This window comes from Somniosus microcephalus, chromosome 3 (genome assembly GCF_052327205.1).
Source record: "Somniosus microcephalus isolate GS21.2 chromosome 3, FLI_Smic_1.0, whole genome shotgun sequence".
NCBI classification, from domain to species: domain Eukaryota; kingdom Metazoa; phylum Chordata; class Chondrichthyes; order Squaliformes; family Somniosidae; genus Somniosus; species Somniosus microcephalus.
In genome coordinates this window covers 79,275,500-79,290,889 of record NC_140989.1, presented here as the reverse complement: position 1 = coordinate 79,290,889, position 15,390 = coordinate 79,275,500, and positions in this window count along the sequence as shown.

The following is a 15,390-nucleotide window of genomic DNA, read 5'->3' as shown; positions in this document are numbered from 1 at the left end:
CTCTTTCCCTCTTATTGTGAGCTCTCTTTTTCTGCAATGAGGGAGATGAGTGGAGGTTGAGTGAGAATGAAGGAGTGAGTGTAGAGAATCCATAGCATAGATGCTTAGAAGGAGACAAAGATGGAGCGAGGTGGCAAGACCAAGGGCCCTCCCTGTGTTTTGTAAGTTGTTTTCATAGCATCACAGTGATAGGGAGAGTGAGGGCTGCATAGTTGAAGAGTTAGGTGAATGTAAGCATAGAGAGAGAGGAAATGCGTACGGGTGCAGGGATGTCAGTGTCAAGTGGGATGTGGAGGAAGAGGTTGCTAAAGCTGAGTGCTGGTGAGGAAGGGATCAGATTGAGGGTGATGGCAAAGTCATACTCACTTTTCCAGTGCGCAGAAGGTCATGAAACCTCTTCCCGCACTGAAGCCAGGTTCTGCGGATGAGGGACAACGAGTTCAGCTCCTGGGCCACCTGGATTCACACAGCCTTTGTCTGCTGGGGAGGCTTCTTCCTCCCTGAAGAAGGGAAGAGCACCTCCTTACTAGCTCTTGCTTCCTCCACCAAAGCTTGCAGGGCGACGTCATCAAACCTGGGGGCAGACTTAGGTCTCCCGCTGCTGATTCTGCCTCCAGGTCCCTCTCACTGCAAAGGCCAAAAGGTTGGCAGTCTGCAGAAGAAGCAAGGCTTCTTGCAGACCTTAAATGCAGCAGCAATGATGACGTCATCGGAGGCGAATTTCAGACTGAAAAAACTAATTGGGCCATGGGTTCCCACACGCTGGAAATCAATTGCTCAATTATGTGAAAATCGCATCAATCTCCCACATCGATTTGGAATTGGGTGGATAACACGAAAAGCAGATGACACGACCCCAGTCCGCCCCATGACAAAATCCAGCCCTGTGTCTCTGCATCACTGGGAGTCATCAGGTTGTTTGTGAGGCGCAGGCTGAATATGGCTTTTTTAGCAGGATCTTTGAGTGCTCCAGTGTCGATTTTCCTGCGGCATTGTTTCTGTTGTCACCACTGTTTTGGGGCTACATTGATGGAGATGACAGAGCGGATTAGGCGGTGGTCTGTCCAGCAATCGTCAGCTCCTGTCATGGCGTGGGTGATGCGGACGTCCTTGCAGTCCCTCGCTCGGACGATGACATAGTCCAGCAGATGCCAGTGCTTGGAGTGAGGGTACTGTCATGAACCCTTGTACTTGTCTCTCTGCCGGAACAAGGTGTTGGTTATGACACGGCCATGTTCTAAGCATTTTGTCAGGAGGAGGGTATCGTTGGAATTGGCTTTCCCTACCCCCTCTCTGCCGATCACACCTCCCCAGAGATCTGTGTCCTTTCCAACTCTGGCATTGAAGTCGCCAAGGAGGATCAGCTTGTCGCCCGTTGGGACTCGGGATAGGGAGTGTTCGAGGCTGGAGTAGAATTCCTCTTTGGTCTCGTCTGTGGCTTCCAGTGTTGGGGCGTACGCACTGATGACCGTAGCACACTGGTTCCGGACTAGGGTGAGCCGAAGAGTCATGAGGCGTTTGTTTATATCACTAGGAGAGTCTCTGAGACGCCCAACTAGTTCATTTTTTATGGCAAAGCCTACCGCATAGAGGTGGCGTTCTTCTTCAGGTTTGCCTTTCCAGAAGAAGGTGTAGCCACCGCCTTGCTCCTTGAGCTAGCCTTCCCCTGCCCGCCGGGTCTCGCTTAGGGCGGCGATGTCAATGTCGAAACGTCTGAGCTCCCGGGCAACGATAGCAGTACAGCATTCCGGTCTGTCACTGTTGGGGTTGTCCATGAGGGTCCTGACGTTCCAGGTCCCGAACTTCATTTTAAAGGGTGGAAGATGCCTGTGCGTGAATTCTTTTAACATGGGGTGGCCGTTGCACACCAGCTGCCACACGGGCTTGACAGAGCACAGTCTTGGTCCAATGGCAAGGGGATCCAAGACGATTGGAGACCAGGCTCTGCTACAACGGCCTAGCGCGGACACACACACAAACATACTGCTACTGTCCTCCTCCCTCCTTCCCGCAGGTCCTCTCTGCCTGGGTTTCGTAGGATGCATTGTTGTCCTTCCAACCTCACTGTAGGCCCATGCCACACCTTCCCTGAGCCCCGCCCCCACTGCTGGTCCACGTTGCACCACTCCTGGGCCTTGACCTTGCTGCTGGGCTTGTCCTCGCTCTTGGATCCCGGCCTCAGACATGAGTGATGGTGGAGAAAGTGCAGGAGATCCAGCAGCTAGCCGACAACCATGACGTGCGTGGATTCTTTAGAGCAGTCAAGACTGCCTACGGCCCAAGCACCCAAGGTTCTACCCCACTGTGGGCCAAGAATGGAGAGGTACTCATCAAGGATAGGGAGGCAGTCAGTGCCCGCTGGAAGGAGCACTTCGAAGATCTTCTTAACCGAGACTCTGTCTTCGACGCGAGTGTCCTCAACTCCATCCCGCAGCATGCTACACGCCACCATCTCAGCACAACCCCAGCCCGGCATGAGGTTGAAAAGGCCATCCGACAACTGAAGAACAACAAGGCCTCAGGAGCAGATGGAACCCTGCCGAGGTGCTTAAGCATAGCGGAGAAGTATTACTGGCGCGAATTCATGAACTAATTTCTCTTATCTGGAAGGAGGAGAGCATGCCAGGGGATCTCAGAGATGCCGTAATTGTGACCATTTTCAAGAAAGGTGACAAATCTGATTGCAGTAATTACAGAGGAGTTTCCCTGCTGTCTGCCACAGGGAAGGTCATCGCAAGAATCCTCCTCAATCATCTTCTCCCAGTGGCTGAAGAGCTCCTCCCAGAGTCGCAATGAGGATTCCACCCACTATGGGGCACAATGGACATGATCTTCACCGCGCGTCAATTACAAGAGAAATGCAGGGAACAGCGGCAACCGCTGTACATGGCCTTCTTTGACCTCACAAAGGCCTTTGACACTGTCAACCGTGAGGGATTATGGAGTGTCCTCCTCAAATTCGGCTGCCCTCCACCTGCTTCACGACGACATGCAAGCCGTGAACCTGACGAAAGGTTCCACCACAGACCCAATTCATGTACGGACCGGGGTCAAGCAAGGCTGTGTCATCACACCAACACTCTTCTCGATCTTCCTTGTGGCAATGCTCCATCTCGCCCTCAGTAAGCTCCCTTCTGGAGTGGAGCTAATTTTCAGAACAAACGGGAAACTGTTCAACTTCTGTCGCCTCCAGTCCAGATCCAAAGTCGTCCCTTCCTCTGTTGTCGAATTACAGTATGCAGACGACGCTTGCGTTTGCGCTCACTCAGAGGTTGAACTCCAAACCATCATTAACACCTTCACCGAAGCGTACAAGAGCATAGGCCTTACACTAAACATCCGTAAGACAAAGGTCCTCTACCAACCTGCCCCCGCCACACAGTACTGCCCCCCCGATTATCAAAATCCACAACAAGGCCTTGGACAACGTGGACCACTTTCCATACCTCGGGAGCCTACTGTCAACAAGGGCAGATGTCGATGACGAAGTCCAACACCGCCTTCAGTGTTCCAGTGCAGCCTTCGGTCACCTGAGGAAGAGAGTGTTTGAAGACCAGGACCTCAAACCCGGCACCAAGCTCATGGTCTACAGAGCAGTAGTAATACCTGCCCTCCTGTATGCCTCAGAGACATGGGCCATGTACAGCAGGCACCTCAAAGCACATGAGAGGTACCACTAATGCTGCCTCCACAAGATCCTGCAAATCCATTGGCAGGATAGGCGCACCAACGTCAGTGTTCTCGCTCAGGCAACATCCCCAGCATCGAAGCTTTGACCACGCTCGATCAGCTCCGATGGACGGGTCACATCGTCCACATGCCCGATACGAGACTCCCAAAGCAAGCGCTCTGAGCTCCAACACGGCATGATAGCCCCAGATGGGCAGAGGAAATGCTTCAAGGACACCCTCAAAGCCTCCTTGAAAAAGTGCAACATCCCCACCGACACTTGGGAATCCCTGGCCCAAGACCGTACAAAGTGGAGGAGAAGCATCCGGGAAGGTGCCGAACACCTCGAGTCTCTTCGCCGGGAGCAAGCGGAAGCCAAGCGCAAACAGCGGAAGGAGTGCACGTCAACCCAAGCAACCCACCCACCCGCCCCTTCAACCACCATCTGCCCCACCTGTGACAGAGACTGTAGGTCCCGCATTGGACTAATCAGTCACCTGAGAACTCATTTTTAATGTGGAAGCAAGTCATCTTCGGTTCCGAGGGATTGCCTAAGAAGAAGACGAACTGGGCAGTGGGAGGATGGGCCACCTGTTCCTGTGTGGTTTCCAGAAACATTCTGCAAATTAACTAACCAAGAGTTTTTCCACTGGGTAGGTGAACAGTGTCAGATCTTCTCAAAGGTGGACTGCCAGTTCTAGTGGTAATGAACCAGTGAAGCTGACTACACATATATTACTTTAGCAAGGAAGTCAAAATTGTTGCTCACATGAAAAAAATTACAAATTATTAATTCTCTATTCAAGGAATGGGATGTGGAGGTGGGTGGCATAGGGGAGCACACCAGCCTATTACCTCTATATTTAATTACAGGCATCACACATAGTTAATAATGTTTTCCTTTAGGGACCTAAGCTCCAACCCCTCGCCTGGACACGCGCAATCAAATGAGGTCCGTCACACGCATTATTGGGTCAGACGCCCTTCAGTCATCCAGGGCGCCTGATGGAAAAATGCACAGAACTCATTGTACTATGTAAATAAGTCGTCCTATGATGGCTGTAGGACCCTTTTGTAAAATTGATATGCCCCAGAGCCCGATTCAACGTTTCATCAACTTGCCCAGCAAATAATGGGGCTAACAGTCAGGAAGTGCCCGCAGGAGGACTATTTAAAGGATCATGACCTCCATTCAGGTAAGTCACTGGTATATCCTATTAGGCTGCTGGTGGACTTCTGGGCCTTTTTTTGGTGATTTTTGTCTACAGGAGAACTGACTCCTGAATTCTCCCAACAGCTTTTTGGAGGTGCAGAAGTGATTGTTTTCCTTGTAACTATATTATTTGCCTCGCGGGTGCTCTGTCGGGTCTGCCTTTGGGGCTGGAGGAGGAGGGGGAGCAGCAGCAGCATCAAAAAAACTCCAGCGCGCAGGAGCAGTTTGGGAAAGAGGGAAGAGGAGGGCACTGTGCAGGAGGGCCAGTACATATCTTTAGACAACAATTTTTCTATCTCACCTGACAGAGGAGTAACGTGTGAGGTGCCTGCGCTTCACTAAGGAGGCTGTAACTCAGCGGTGTTACTTGTTGCAGCCGTAGCTGAAGCCCCCAAACCAGGGCGTGGACAGCACTGCCTGTGGCTGGAAAGGTGACCCTGGCTCTTAACTGGTATGTCACAGGCTCCTTTCAGGCTGCAACAGGTGTCATCAGTGATATCTCCCAGTTTGCTGTCCACTGCTGCAGAAGAGAGGTGACCGAGGCTCTCTATTCCAAGCGGGTCATAGAGTCATAACGGCACAGAAGGAGGCCATTCGGCCCATCGAGGCAGTGCCGGCTCTCTGTAGAGCAATCGAGTCAGTCCCATTCCCCTGCTCTGTCCCCGTAGCTCTGCAAGTTTATTTCCCTCAAGTGCCTATCCAGTCTCCCTTGAAAACATTGAGTGTCTCCGCTTCCACCACTTCCGTCGGCAGCGAGTTCCAGGTCGTCACCACTCGCTGCATAAAAAAGTTTTTCCTCACATCCCCCCTGTATCTCTTGCCCAAAACCTTAAATCTGTGTCCCCTAGTCCTTGTACCATCAACTAGTGGGAACAGCCTTTCCCCGTCTAGTCTATCCAAACCCGTCATAATCTTGTACACCTCTATCAAGTCACCCCTCAACCTCCTTTGCTCTAATGAAAACACATCCAGCTTCTCCAACCTGTCCTTGTAGCTATGATCCCCCATCCTCGGGACCATTTGGGTAAATCTCCTCTGCACCCTCTCAAGGGTCTTCACATCCTTCCTAAAGTGTGGTGACCAGAACTGGACACAATACTCCAGTTGTGGCCTAACCAGTGCTTTATAAAGGTTCAGCATAACTTCTCCAATTTTGTACTCAATTCCTCTATTTATGAAGCCCAAGATCCCATATGCTTTGCTAACCACTCTCTCAATATATTCTGCCACCTTCAGGGACCTATGCACATTAACTCCCAGGTCCATCTGTCCCTGCACACTCTTTAAAACTGTGCCATTAAGTGTATATTGCCTCTCCCTGATCCTTCTGCCAAAATGCATCACCTCACACTTCTCTGCATTAAATTCCATCTGCCTCTTGTCTTCCCATTCTGCTAGCCTTTCTATGTCCTGTTGCAGTCAATAGGTATCATCCTCACTGTTTGCCATACCCCCCCCAAGTTTGGTGTCATCGGCAAATTTAGAAATTCTACTCTCTATTCCAATATCCAGGTCATTTATCAAAAAAAGCAGTGGCCCCAGTACTGACCCTTGGGGAACACCACTGTCTACCATCCTCCAGTCTGAAAAACAGCCATTTACCACAACTCGCTGTTTTCTGTCCTTAAGCCAATTCCTTATCCAAGCTGCCACTGACCAACCTATTCCATGAGCCTCAATTTTGTTACCCAGCCTTCTATGTGGTACTTTGTCAAACTCCTTCCTAAAATCCATGTAGACAACATCCATTGCATTCCCTTCATCAATCCTCCCTGTTACTTCATCAAAAAATTCAATTAGATTTGTCAAACACGATCTTTTTCTCCACGGACCAAGTGAAACAAGGTGAGAGAGCAGCAAGCTTTGCACAGATTGCAGCTTTCCCAAGGATGCAAGTGGTGAAAGCGTGCACACGCATTGCCCTGCGTGCTTCACATGACGAGACTGGCATCTATGTGACCAGGAAGTGATACTACTCCTTCCACGTCCAGCACATTTGTCACTACAAGCAGCAGATAATGCAGGTCTGTGCCGAGTTTACTGGCAGCAGCCATGATGCCTTCATCCTGCGCCAGTCCTCTATTCCAGTGCAACACCAGCCACACGGTCAGGTCACAGGCTGGCTACTTGATGAAAAGGGATATCGTCTCACCACGTGGCTCGTGAGTCATGTCAGGAACCCGGGCACACACGCTGAGCTGGCCGACAGTGAGAGCCATGCCACCACAATGTGCACTGCATGCTGTATAATTTTGCGCTCCAGAGGGACCAGTCCTTACCCCACCTGGGAAGGAAGGAATGGAGGTGGAGGAAGCACTGGAACAGCTTCACCCACAAGTCCCGCCATCTGCCAGAAATCTCAGACAACTGATAGAAGAGCGCTTCAGTTGAACCATCTCCAATACACCAACAGTCCCGCAACCCATATTACCACAGTCCTTACAACCACCATCTGAATACTCACCTACAGTCCAACTTCAGGGGACTTGCCCTTGGATTACTAAGACCAACACCAATTACACAAAAAAAAGTTTACTACACCAACATAATTCATTACTCTTCATTTGAGAATTGATAATATTGAACATAAACTAAGAATCACTCTTGTGCAAAACCCTAGTGCCTATCATGTGTGCTTGTTCAACTATTCTACTGCTCATATGAGATCGATCCCCAGTAGCTACAGCTTTGGAGGTGGAAGGTTGCTGAGCTTCCATTAAGGACACTTCAGATGGCCATGCTGTGTGACCTCGAGCAGATTTGCCCCTTTGGCAGACTGCAGCATCTTGGCATGGGACGTGACAGTTTTGCTCCTTCTAGCAACCTCCTTGACAGGGGCCTCCAATGTTGCATCCAGATATCTGGGAGCCTTTGCTTCTGCAGCTCATCCAGCCATTTTTGAGCTTTCAGTATGTTTCCTGTAGCCTACAGCCACAGTGCACCTCCCCTTTAAGAGGTGCAGGCTGTCTTTAAATGGTGTCAGGGATGCCCTATTTCCTGACCCCCCAACCCCCCGCCGCCCTAAACAGTCAGGAAGCCAATAAGCAGCATGGGGAGAGCTGGCTGTATGCCTGTTTTTGTATAATGAGGTAGGTGCACCAATATCGGGTAGTCCTTGCCACCATGTGAATGGGTGCATGTTGTGTGCACACCGCCCACTGCGCACCTGCATTCGGACGCGATCGAATTTCTAGGTAAAAGATTCGCCCCACCCTCCCCACAGGTGTTGGGTGTGACTCTCACTCAAACAGAGAATATACACATGCAGAGCCTCATAGGTACAATGGGCTTTTCAAACTTGTTGCTCAGCCATTTGTATAAATATTGCTGACTCCACATCTGGTTTACTAACCTTTTAGACATTTACACCTAATAGATGAATCATTAGATGCTTGAGAAGTGTTAAAGGATCATTATTACAGGTGAGCTGTGATTAGCTGTTTTTCTTATCACTCCAGTGAGCAAAATTGCGTGATTATAAAATACTTGTACACACCATTTTAAACAGTTATAAATAATGATAACAAAGTATTCAAACTTTTATATAAGTGGAAAATATACCCTTTTTAAGGTTAATATGTATTATGCACCAAATATTGTGAAATTCCAGAAGTAATCGATATTTCAGTACTTGTCAACATTGCATTGCTGATAAAAAAAACTATTTGACAAAACACATGTAACAGGCTAGATTAATGGTTTTCCCTAATTATCAAGCAGATTTAACTATGCGTTACTATGTAGTCATCTAAGAAACCCACATGTAAATAGAACAATCAGCGTTGAGATCAGACTGTAACGAGAGAATGAGTTGAGAAAATACATTCACTAGATGGTGCTGTGTGTCTATCTTGCCTAAACATGGTGCAAGCCATTTTTGTAGCATACATGACAACAAAATACATTTTAAGGCAAATACTCAAAATGCATGCATATTCTCCAGAGGAAGACATAGATAACTGTTGGATTTTGTGCACTACATGGAAAACTTTGAGACTGTTAATGTCTAGTATTTAAGTTTTCATGGAAAGCTGAGATGTTATTGACTCACGCCCAAGGCTCAGATTTCACCCATCCATCACAAATATTCTAACTTAGATACACAACCATGCCATAGCTCTATAAGTCAATTTTATTGTTATAATTGTAGACAGGATATAATAATTATTCAAAGATCTTAACAATTTAATATCTATAGTCTGCTTTCTAGTTGACAAAAATTTACAGGAATCATTCCAATCGAAAGCCTGCTGTCCATGTACAGCAAAATCTAAGAAATTTGTAGGTTGCAATCTGTCATTTTTTTTCTCTTAAAGAGCAATTTAAGCATATGATACCTCTGGTACATTCTCAGACAATTTTGATCTCATCTTGTAAGTATAATAAGCAGTGTAATCAAGAGTTGAATAATATAACCTCTTAAGAACATAAAACAAGCAGAAGAAAAGATCACTCAATTCACTTACCCTGCTTTTTAAGTACCTGTACAAGATCTGCTCAGATCATTTTCTTCTCCTATCTATCTTAAAAAATCTGGATGACATGTCTGTGTTGCCTTTCTGTTTTTATCTCTTTTTATCTCCTCTTGTTCACAGTTAGAAAGGAACCAGAGATTTTCCGACACAATGGGCAGGATTTTCATTGGGCCGTGGAGGCGGGATTGGAGCCATGTGGGGGGTTAAAATCATGAAATCGGGGGGCACGAACCTATCCCACTCCCAACCCGCCCCCATGCCAGTTTCAAAGGAGGCGGGTACCCGACCCGTACTGGGACCCGCCTCCCCGAGGCGGGAAGGGGTTTAGTGCCAATTAACTGCCTGTTAACAGGTAGTTAACAAGTAGTTTTTAGCCTAGTCCCTATTTTCATTCTTGAAGTGTGGGATTCCTGACGGCTCCAAACCACGCCAAGTTAGCGAGGCGGGCCGTCGGGCTGAAGGGCTTGGAGGGGTCGAGATGTCCGGTGTTCAGGTGAGTGATGGGTGCATGAGTGCAGAGGCAAATGTGTTTGGTGTGTTTAAAGTGTTTAAAGAAGTTTTACTTACCTTTACAGCCTTCCTTCCTTCAGGTCTCAGGAGTCCCTCATCTCACCGGCACAGAAAGCAGAATGGCCGTGATCTGTCAAAAATTGCAGCATTCAGCTTTCTGTTCCAGGGAGATCTCTAAATCATCCTGAGAGGAAGGAATTAACCTGGAGTACAGATTGTCAGTGTTTGACAGCTTCAAACAGCTGTGAAACACTGATATTTCATCTGTCAAAAGGTCTTGACAGATGAAATGTCAACCTGTGACGTCACCTGTTGCCGGGTGACCCTTAATTGGCCTGCTGATCCCCCTGGGCGGGCTCAACAAGGTCAATCAAGTCAAAATCGCGTGGGTTGGCTACAACTCGATGGAGGCGGGACTACAACCCCAAAAGTTGTAGTCCCACCTCCTACCCGCCACCTCAATGAAAATCCAGCCCAATGTGTGTGAGTGTTTATCAATTGTTGAGACTGGCTAACGTATTGCTTATTAATTGCAGTCTGTGGGAAAACAACATCAAAGCTAACTCATTAGCATTTTAGCCACTTATTTTCAGGCTGTACCTTTTATTACTAAACTTGTGTGAATACATGTTGCTTTAAAATACAATGGGGGAGAAATTCGGTATTGCCTCATTTGGGGCGTGAAATAAAGAGTAGCTTGCCTTTCAAAAGCTAGGCTTTATTAACCTTAAAAAACCAGCAGTACATGTTAAGCACCCAGTCTCAACCAAGCTGTAGAGAACTGAATTTAAGATGGCCTCCACAGGTCACATGGAATCAACTAACCAATAAGTTTACAGCATATATCTCAAGGCAGGAAAACAGGCAACCAATTACAATGCTTCTTATAAAACAAGAATAATCACCACATTCACCCCTCCTTTTAAAATATACTTCAACCTAGGTAGCCTTTACAGTTTACAATTAGTTATTTATGACTAGAGCAATACATGTATAATGCCTTCAACAATTTTAAAATTTTACTATTAAATTATTAATTATTTTAAAAGTCCATTTTTAATCGGTCGACCGGATATCTTGTTCGTGTCGACCTTCTTAGCCTTGGTGGAGTTCCTTGCCCTCCCACACCAGGAGACACAGAAATATCTTCTGCAGGGAGGCTATCAATATCCCGATTATCAACGGTTTCCGGATTGGAAGTCCCATTAGAAGGTAGACTGGGAGGGTCATGAACATCCATCGGGGGCAGACTGAGAGAATTGTAAGTGTCTGCAATAGGATTGGAAACATTCGTAGTATCTGTGATGACATCAACATTATCTGAATTATGGCTATTGTTAATGTCCTCAGGAGAGGGCTGGCCACCACATGGAGCTAAGTCTTTAACTGAAACCGTACTTTCTTTCCCATCTTGGAATCGAATATGAGCATATTGGGAATTTGCCTCCAATAGCTCCACCTCCTCCACTAAAGGATCATACTTTGACAGTCTAACATGGCGTCGGAGCAGCACAGGTCCCTGCATAGTAAGCCATGAAGGTACCGAGTATCCCGTAGAGGATCTCCGCGGATAGTTGAAGAGCCTTTCATGGGGGGTCACATTAGTAGCCGTTGAAAGCAATGATCTAATGGAATGCAGGGCATCAGGCAGTATCATTTCCCACTGTGTATTCTTAAGGTTCCGGGATGTCAAAGCCAACATAACTGCCTTCCAGATCACCCCATTGTATCGTTTGCACTGTCCATTACCCTGGGGATTATACAGGGTAGTTCTGCTAGTAGAAATTCCCCGACTCTGGAGGTATTCCTTCAACTGGGAAGACATAAAAGAACTTCCCTGATCCGAATGGATATACGCAGGCATCCCAAAGATGACAAAAAGCTGAGTCAGACATTTAATAACTGTAGCAGCTGATACATCTGCACAAGGAAAAGCAAAAGGGAACCTTGAAAACTCATCCACAACAGTAAATATATATCGATTCTGAGTCGTTGAAGGAAGAGGCCCCTTAAAATCAACGCTCAGGCGTTCAAAGGGAGAAGTAGCCTTTATAAGATGAGCTCGTTGAGGCTTAAAGAAATTCGGTTTACACCGGGCGCAGACAGAGCATGACGAAGTCATCCGCTTGACGTCTTCAACTGAAAAGGGCAAATTCTTACTGCGTACGAAGTGTATCATCCTCGTAACACCAGGATGGCACAAAGCATTATGAAGATTAATAAGCGTATCTCCGTGAAGCACAGAACAATAAGCCCTCGACAGCGCATCAGCGGCAACATTATCCTTCCCCGGACGATAGACTATATCAAAATGATAGCATGGCAACTCGATCCTCCACCTCATTATTTTATCATTCTTAATCTTTCCGAAATGTTTGACATCAAACATGAAGGACACAGATGTTTGGTCAGTTACTAATGTAAAATGTCGCCCAGATAAATAATGTCTCCATTTACGCAGTGCTTCTACTATTGCGTACGCCTCTTTCTCTATTGATGAATGTCTCTGCTCACTATTGCTCAGAGTACGTGAGAAAAAGGCCACAGGTCTTCCATTTTGGTTCAGGGTAGCCCCAATTGCAAAATCGAAAGCGTCCGTCTCAATCACAAAGGGAACCTGCTCATCAATAGAATGCACAACTGCTCCAAGGATATCCTTTTTAAGATTATCAAAACACATCCTGGCCTCCCATGATAGAGGATATGTCGTAACACGAATAAGGGGCTGGATCTTCTGCGAGAAGTTTGCAATCCAATTAGAATAATAAGAAAACAGTCCAACAACTCGTTGCAAGGCCTTAGAATTAGTAGGGCAAGGTAACTCAATCAGTGGTTGCAACCGTTCTGGATCTGGTTTAATCTTGTTTCCCGAGATAATATACCCCAGTAAATTTACCTCGGTGGTCGAAAAGATACACTTCTCTTTATTGAAAGTTAAGCCAACTTTTTCCGCAACTTGAAGGAACCTTTCTAGATTAAAATCGTGCTCCACCCTTGATTTGCCACACACCGCGATGTCATCTAAATATGAGAAGGTGTCAGAGAGAGAGTTATCACTTATAAAAGCATCCATTGCCCGTTGAAAACAGGCGACACTGTTAGTAACACCGAATGGTACTCGGCAAAACTGGTACAGCTTTTCGCCAGCTTCAAAGGCCGTATATGGTTTGTCCCTCTTAGCGATAGGAATCTGATGATAAGCACTCTTTAGGTCAATAGTGCTAAAAACCTTACATTGAGATACTTTATTGATAAGCTCATCAACCTTAGGCAGGGGGTACGCATCTAATTGAGTATACCTGTTAATAGTTTGAGAGTAGTCTATCACCATTCGCTTCTTATGTCTCTCATTAGTGGTGACAACTACCTGTGCCCGCCAGGGTGAAAAACTAGGTTCAATGATTCCTTCCGATAAAAGATGTTGAACTTCAGAATTAATAAATTCTTTATCCTGACTGCTATACCTTCTTGACTTGGTAGCAATTGGCTTACAGTCCGGCATCAAATTGGAAAAAAGTGATAATGGAGAAATGAATAAAGAAGTTAATCCACAAATAGACAAAGGTGGCTTAGTTCCTCCGAAAGAAAGACTGAGGGACTCATGTAATTGAAGCACATCATGACCAATCAAAATGTCCGCACAGAGATTAGGCAGAATGGATAGGCGTATATCAGTATACGTATTACCTAGGAGAATTAATTTCACAAGGCAACAACCAGCTACTTGTGAGGTGAGAGTCGTCTGAGCCATACACACCTGATAGGAAGCAGGCGAAATTTTCAAACGCTTCTCCCTCACAAACTGAAGACTTATAAAGCTCTCAGTACTGCCCGTATCTATAAGGGCCTTCACTTCTAACCCATTAACTTGGGCCATAACTATAGCTTTGTTTAGGCCATGGGAAAAGGCGGCAGAAACTGATGCAATAAACGCCCTATCTAAAGGCTGAATGGTCGCAGAGGAGGCAACCGATTTGCAAACACGTGCATAATGACCTCCCTTGCCACATTTACTACACACAGCCTCCCGGGCAGGGCACTTCAGACGGGGGTGCCGGGCGTTCCCGCAAAAATAACACTTCTGAATCCTAGAGGCAACAGCTGCCGAAGTAGAAACTGTTTCGGAATCTGGTAAACCACTCTTATTAAATCCACGTGACTCCCTTTCATCCGGAACTGCCGAAACCACGGTCGCAGGCCGATCAAAAAGAGCATAAGAATCCGAACTTCTCTGAGCCAAATCCAATGTAGAGGCTTGCTCAAAAGCACTCTTAAGATCCAAGGTCTTATTTTCTAATATCCGCTGACGAATTGATCTAGACAGTAATCCATTAATAAATGCATCCCGTACCGACTCTTCCTTATGTTCTTCTGCAGACACGGCCTTATAATTACAGTTAGCACCAAGGCGCCGGAGTGCTTGTAAATAAGCATCCAAGGATTCTCCCGCCTGCTGCCTACGGGCAGATAAAAGGTGACGTGCAAATACCTCATTTTTGGGTTTAACAAAAAAAATTTCCAACGTAGCAATAGCCAATTCATAAGTTTCACAGTCCAAAATATACTTATACACATCCGGAGCAATGTAGTTGATTAGTATATCCAACTTATTCAGAGATTGCTGATCCAACACGCCCAAAAAGTTTTTAAATGTACGATACCAATGTTTCCATTGATCATCCACTCCTGCAGAATTAGGGTCAGCATTAAATCGTTCCGGTCGAAGATATCGTTCCATTATAGCAAAAGGTTAATAAATTGAAATAAAGAGTAGCTTGCCTTTCAAAAGCTAGGCTTTATTAACCTTAAAAAACCAGCAGTACATGTTAAGCACCCAGTCTCAACCAAGCTGTAGAGAACTGAATTTAAGATGGCCTCCACAGGTCACATGGAATCAACTAACCAATAAGTTTACAGCATATATCTCAAGGCAGGAAAACAGGCAACCAATTACAATGCTTCTTATAAAACAAGAATAATCACCACAGGGCGCAATTATCGGCCGGGCGCAAAGATTAGCGCCTGGCGCTAATTATCGCCTCTGACTGCAAACTTGGCTTTTATCGCCCCTGGAGGTGATTGGAGCGCTAAATCAGGGGCTTCACATCTGTCTTAAGGCGCAAAGGCCAAGGAGCGAGGCGCTAACTCACAGCGCTGGCGAAGCTCGTGTGATGTCAGTCAGCAATGGAACACAGACACACTGGCACCGGCCAATTCTTAAAGGGGAGTTCTGATGAATGACCTGAAACGTTAACTCTGTTTCTCTCTTCACAGATGCTGCTTGACCTGCTGAGTTTCTCCAGCATTTTCTGTTTTTATCTTAAAGGGGAGGGTTGATCTTGGTCTCCATCTACATCCTGTTCATTGCAGCCTTGAGTCTCGGCGTGGAGAGACCTGTACATCAAATCTGCTGGAAAGAACAATGGAGAGACCCAGGGAAAGAGCTCAGAGTGCAGCCCCCACAGTCTCTTCTAAATAGATACAAGGAAGGGCAAATCAAAATGAACCTGCAAAGTGCTGCTC